Source organism: Macrotis lagotis, chromosome 5 (genome assembly GCF_037893015.1).
Source record: "Macrotis lagotis isolate mMagLag1 chromosome 5, bilby.v1.9.chrom.fasta, whole genome shotgun sequence".
Taxonomy (NCBI): Eukaryota; Metazoa; Chordata; class Mammalia; order Peramelemorphia; family Peramelidae; genus Macrotis; species Macrotis lagotis.
In genome coordinates this window covers 146,821,500-146,828,793 of record NC_133662.1, presented here as the reverse complement: position 1 = coordinate 146,828,793, position 7,294 = coordinate 146,821,500, and positions in this window count along the sequence as shown.

Genomic DNA, 7,294 nt, shown 5'->3' with positions numbered 1-7,294 from the left:
TGTCTGAGTAAAGTAAACAGCAATCCAACCTCCAACATAAGGCACATCAATAGAATTGATTCCGACTTCATTGGCAAGGAAACTCTGTTGTTGCTCTCTTAGTTGCATAAGGCTTCCTCCAGTTTCTTCTCCAGACCCATTTGACTTTCTCTTTCTCCTATCTACAGATTCTTGTCCTTCATCTCTAGTCTGATTCTTGAAATAAGTTAACTTTTGAAGGTCACTGAGTTACTGACTCATGGTCTATCATGACCTAGATCTATCATTAATCAGTCACCAAGAATTTACTAGGTGCCTACTGTGGGCTGAGGCAGCTAGGAGGCACAGTGGATAGATAGAGTGCCAAACCTGGAACCAGAAAGACTTATCCTACTGAGTTCAAATGTGACCTCAGGCACTTACTAACTGTGTGACTCTGAGCAAGTCTTTTAACCCTGTTTGCCTCATTTTCCTCATCTATCAAATGAGCTGGAGAAAGAAATCAAAAACCACGCTAAGAAAATCCCAAATAGAATCAGGAAGAATTGGACATGACTAAATGATCACACTAAGACTAGGTACTACTAAATGATTAAAAGATATTATTTCATTTGATCCTTACAATAACTTAGGGAGGTGGATGTCCTTATTATCATGATTTTATAGATGAGGAAACTTATGCAGCCAGTCACATATCTAGTAAGTATCTAAAGTTGAATTTGGACTCAGATCTGACTCCAAGTTCAGAGTTCTGATTGTCTTATTGATTCTAAGATAGAAGCTACTCCCTTTTTGGTTTAATCAGATGATGTTATATCTCATAAAATCATGATCCAGTGATGGGCTGATAGACATCAAACTCCTTTATTGTGATTTTACAGTGAAATATACTGTGCTTACATGTATAAAGATTTGCTTTGAAGTGAACTTTGCTGTTGTGTATGCTGATAAACAAGTAGTGAATGGTAATAATATCCATCTCTCATGAATCTTGACTTTGATCACTTGGGAATTCATACCCTACCTTATCTCTAAAACATTTTAATTCTTGGTGCAGTGCACCAAAGCTGATAAGGGAGAAAGATAATAGAGGAAAGAAAACTTACAACTTTCTTCTTAAATATAATATTGTTATAATAACTAGTTTTTTAAAGCCTAGGGTTCCATAATATCCCTTCAGGTCCATATAGTTCCTTACTGTTTGCACCCTTTGAAAAAAAATAGGAATTAATGAATAAAAAAAACATTTATCAAGGTCCTACTCTGAAAGGAGAACTGATGTTCTTGGGACCTGCTATTCTTAAGACTCATGAATTTCCATTCCTGGGCTATCTCCTTCAGGACTAGAGGGGTGGTAGTGGTTCAGGTGGTAATGATGGTTTCCTTCTCTCTTTGAGGAGACATTTATTGCTTTGTCTAGCAGTTGGTGGGTATGAATTGGTTTCTTCTTTCCCTAAATACACTTCCAATCACTCTAAACCTTGAGTTTGGAAAATTACTAACAAGTTCAGTTCCTTACCACATTTAAAACTGGTTCTAATTAACCTTTACCTCTTTGTGGTTGAGACAAAAAAATTACTGAAAGTATCTGGGTAAAGAAACATTATGTTATATTACAACACTTGTCAATAATAGATAAGAACTGAGAGGGGAAAGTTGGGTAAAATTAGAGCTTTTATTTGAACTTTCCTAACTTTCCTAACTCCTGCTCCAACCCTACAAGCACTTCATTTCTCTGCTACTGCTTAATCATACTTTCTTACTTACCTTTTTTTGATTGCCCCTAGACTGAAGTTTCTTTCTGGTTTAGCTCTAGATGTTGTCATTCTTTCCTTTCCTGTCTCTCTTTGTCTTTCTGTCTCTCTGTCTGTCTCTGACTAAATGCTTCTCTTCTTCTCTCCCTCTTTCTCTGCCTTTATCTCTTTCTATATTTGCCTCTGCCTCTTTCTGTCTTTTTGTGTCTTTCTGTCTCTCCCTTTCTCTCTCCTCTCTTTCTCTCTCTGGTTCTCTCCCTTTTCCTCCTTCATTATGTAGGAGAAGGGGGCGGCTAGGTGGCGGTGGCGTAGTGTATAAAGCAGCAGCTTCGGAGTCAGGAGTACCTGGGTTCAAATCTCGGACACTTAATAATTACCTAGCCGTGTGGCCTTGGGCAAGCCACTTAATTCCATTTGCCTTGCAAAAACCTAAAAAACAAACAAACAAAAAACATTATGTAGGAGAAGCATCAAGGCTGTTTCTAATGTCTATAATGTTAACTCAATTAAAACTTAGGCTTCATTGCTGGGTAGGGAATCCTCCAAAGGCACAAACACATGTAAGCTCATCTTAAGAGAGAAACAACTCCCTTAGGATCAGTTCCCAGGCTAATATTATCATTGAATGCTATCCTAATAAACAAGAGAACAACAGAGTTGGGAAGAAAGGGGTAGGATCACAGGCTCAAAGCTAGAAAGAACCTTAGAGATCATGTAATCCAACTCCTGCAACTAAAATTGTAACAAATAAGGTAAATATGGGAATCAGGGTATCCTTTTTTTTTTAAGGTTTTTGCAAGGAAAATGGGGTTAAGTGGCTTGCCCAAGGCCCCACGGCTAGGTAATTATTAAGTGTCTGAGACCGATTTGAACCCAGGTACTCCTGACTCCAGGGTCCGTGCTTTATCCACTGCCCACCTAGCCTCTCCCAGGGTATCCTTCTTTACAGCTATATATCTCTGCATGGTGAGAAGGGCTCTTTCACTAGTAAAGTCCTATACCTAACACTTAGCAAAGACTGGCACATAGTAAGTACTTAATAAATATTGATTGAACACTCAATTTGGATCAATGTACAGCATGGAAACAATGTAGAAACTGACAAATTGCTTTCTGTGGGGGGTGGGGGGAGGAAGTAAGATTGGGGGAAAAATTGTAAAACTCAAAATGAATAAAATCTTTAATTAAAAAATAAATATTGATTGATTGAAAGTTACTTAACCCCTTTCAGGCTCAGTTTCCTCATTTGTAAAATGGGATAATAATAGCAATCATCTCCCAGAATTGCTATGACAATTAAATAATATTTGTAAAGCACTTTCTAAACCTTATATAAATGCTAACTATTGTTATTTTTACTATTACTAATATTATCATCAACATCATCTTTATATTATTATCACAAGATACCTTGACCCCAGACAAGTAGATTTCTAACAATCATTGTGAGTTCACAGGGACAGCCATAATATCCCTGATTGTGTTCTTTGATCGTAGGAAAGCTTGTTGTAATGTACCATCTTTCCTTCAACCCTCCTTAGTATCCCTAAAGTTTGTCCTCTCACCACATAATGTATTTAATGCAGTTTAAAATTTTCAAGGTTAAACTTAATTGCATAGCCCCCTTCTTTCTAAAGCCAGACTTGAAGTGGACTGCATGCTCCTTTTTTAAAGGACAAGGACTGGGTAATTAGGTAGTTTACTGGAGCATGGGTCCTGGAGTCTGGGGGACCTAATTTCAAATTTGACCACAGATACTTTCCTAGCTGTGTAACCCAGGGTAAGTCATTTAATCTCAAATTCCTCCAAAAAAATAAATAAATAAAACAATGAGGTGGAATCCAAAGAACTAAAAGAATACTTCTTAAAACTCCATTTATGATGAAATATATTCTATATAAAATTTAAAACAAATAAAAAACAGATACAATGTGGCTAAGGGATAAGGATACAAAAAGAGACAGAAAAGTCACCAACCTCAATCTAATGGAGGATATTATAGTATAATAATAATCTTATTATAGAATTTTTCATTTTTAACCTCTCCGGATTTTCTTGAATAGAATATATAATCAAAATAGGAAGTGTATTTAATTCCCCAAAGAAGAAGGGAAAAATTAACAGAGGGGGATATCCTCCTTTTAACTAAATTGACAGGTATATCCCCTTAGTTTATCAAAATCAAGCTGTCTCTTCTCTACCTACAATTTTTTAAACTATGAACCTAACCTAAAGGGAATATTCGCTTGATTTTTGGGAAGACAGTTCTTCTCCAAAGATGTGTGCCTACATTAACAGTGATCTCTCTTAGTTATTCTCAAAACCTTACCTTAATAGATATATTTTTGAATCATTGTTAGAGAATTTCCTCATCATGATTACCAAAAAATATACAGGGGAGGATTTTTTTTGATTAACAGAAGGAATTTGGTTAATTAAAAATCTCTTTCTCCTCAAGTAGAATTTTTGCATTTAAACATTGCATAATAAACATTTGTCTGACAAATTTGGCTAAACTCATTGGGTAATAAATATCTCTGGTTTTGTCCTTCTTCCACCCTAAGATCTAGTTAATACTATGCCTTTGCAAGCTTGTTGTAATGTATCATCATAATAGGCAAAGCATCTTTCCTTCTACCTCCTTAATATACTTAATGGTTGCCCTCTCATCACATTTCTTCTGCACAACTTCTCTACACACCTTAGTAGATAGATGATCTCTAATGCAAGAATTGTCCAGGATGATGAATTTAGAAGGCACTGGAAAAAAAAATCTAAATAGCAGAATTTAGCAGTCACTTAAGAAGAATATAATTACTTAAAATAGGAAACTACTAGATATTGGACTGAGGCAGCTTGGTGACTCAGTAGATAAAGCATTGAACCTCAAGTCAGGAAGGCTGAACTTCAAATCTGTATGACCTTGGTCAAATCACTTAACCTCTGTTTGCCTTAAGAGAAGGGAAAGGTAAACAACTTTAATATCTTTGCCAAGAAAATATCAGGGTCATTATTGGTATACTATGATTCACAAGATATTGGATTAGGGTGAATTCCTCTCTTTTCCTGTTTTCTTTCTCTACTCCTAACCTTATTTGTCCTTCCTTTTCAATCATTCTCCCCCTCAGAGTATTGGATTCCCAGACTAGCCACAATCCTTGACATGTATAGAATATACATGTTATTTGCCCCCAGGTTTGGTTTGTGAAACTTGTAAAAAAAAATTCCTAATGATAGTGATGAAGGAAAAAATGTTTTATGGTTTAGTCTAGGGTTCAATAACTTAAAAGACTGAATCTTGACCCAGAAGTATTTAGAAAAAAATTTTATTCTGTTTAGGTAACAAAGTAAAAGGATTAAACAGTAATGGAGAGTTAGCAAAGTAAAGAGGGTAAGTCAGGACAGTCATAAGAGTATTGCAGCTGGGTTGATCAGCAGCAGCAGCCTGCAGGGGCTAAGCTCATAAAGAAACAACATGGAGAGAGAAAAAAATAAGGACAGTTGCAAGGAAAATCATTAGAGTTCCTTAAGAAATTAGCAAAACCTAAGAGAGCAAGGCAAGACTTTTAAAGCATGGTGTCTGATCTGGGGAAATTAGGTAGGATTTAGGGCATTGGAAGAGGAAGGATTAAGAAATGGATAATATACAGATTTTATGTGTCCTAAGGGATCACTTTAGTGTCTTCAAGCAGCATCTGTAAGTAGACAATGGGATAATAAGTATGGGCAGGTTTTAAGTAGTTTTGATAGCTCTAACAATAGGATAGGAGTAGGTGAAGAGCTCAAAGACTTGATCCTTTTAGGCTAGGGTGGGGATTTATTGTCTTTTTGATAGGGAATTTGTCTTGTGGGGGGGATAGGGAGGCAGGGATATTCTAATTCCCTGCCAGGGGAGCAACACTGAGGTTCAATGACCTCATCAATAATTCTGGTTTTTATTAGTTATTATTTCCCAAAATACAAACGTTGTAAATAAGAAAAGACCATAGAATCAGAGAAATCTCTACTTTCTCCAGAGTCATTGCTTTCCCTATTCCTGGAGCCACTGCTGCATCACCATCATCACTCAGGAACTGCCACTGTGAGGGTCAGTGCTGTCCTCCCTATACCTCTGTCAACATTTCATGTGGAAATAGCCTTTGTGACAGGGTCAGAAATAACCTTGTCCCAGGGATATTTCTTACCCTTCCTGTTCCAATATCCATAGTAGTAACTGCTGCAGCTGCCTCATTCTAATGCTGCTTCCTTCTCAATTAAGAATGTTGAAACCTTGTAATTCCACTTACCTTTTTTTTGTAGGCAATACGGTTAAGTGACAAAGGTCACATAGTCCCCTTGACTTTAGGGCCAGTAATTTTATAGTTTCTTAGGGTAGGACTTTGTGCTTGTCTCCTCTTCCCACTCTTCAGTCTAGTGACCGTACCGCCATTAAGTAGAGCCCTTTCCTTCCTAAGGCTCTCGTAGAAACAGCTACTTGTGACTTAGACTTCAAGAACTGAGAGATAACAATGGGACAAGAAAACATCAGTTCCAAGTATATCTGGAACTGGTCTTTGGTGCATTTATAAATTACATTAATTTGTTGGGATGATAGAGTTTCTCCTTGCTGAGAAGCCGGTATCTATTTCTGGGAGACTCATGATTAAATGTAAGACAGGTACTTGGAAAGACTGGAGCAAGTGTAGACATTTTAAATATCTAAAAGATTCAAGTCAACTAACATTGTAAATAGAGGTGCTTTGATTTGCTATCAAAAAGACTTATCCATCCTAGCCTAGGACTTTTGGCTATGTGTTATGACCTCTTAGCTCATAGGCCAACATATGATTAGGGAAGATTTCCCTTCCCTTCCTCTAGCTCCCAGCTTCCTCAATCTTGAACTGCTGAATTAGTTGTCTATAGTTCTGCTGCTGGATGGATATCATGATCAAATTGCAAAGATTCTCAGTCTGTAACTATTCTAAGTCTTGAAAACTTCAAGTTACTTGGGGACTGGACATTTTAAATTCTCTGATTTGGCTAAGATGTTTGCTCTGTCATTCCTTTTTGTGGTCCTTTAGACTCAATCAGAGAGATGTTAGTGCATCATAAAGGGATTAGGTTGAAAACTCATCTTTACAGTTAAATACTTCATTAACTTAACACCTTGTGATTTCATTTTAGGCTTTGTGACTACCAGGAAAATAAAGGAAATGTTTAAAGGTTTTTAAAATTCTTTAAATCATGAATTCATTTCTCCTTTCTTTTTTTTTCCTGTTTATCCTAGCTAATTCTTTTTATTTGTTAAGGAATCTCAGGAGACAGCTCCTTCCACTAGTCCTTAAAAAGGAAATGGAACTAATCCTACAGATAAGCATTCACTGAAAAAATAACTTCTCGATTTTTAGTTTTAGTTTCTCTCTGTTCATAGGTTTGTGATGAGGTCTGGTTTGTTAAAAGATAATGGGAAAACAGCTTGTACTGTCAATTCTTTTGCAAAGAAGGGCATGACTTAACTGAACCTTATTCTTTAACTAACCAGGAGGTGGAGGCAGAGGACCACTACTGGCACTAGACTGGTC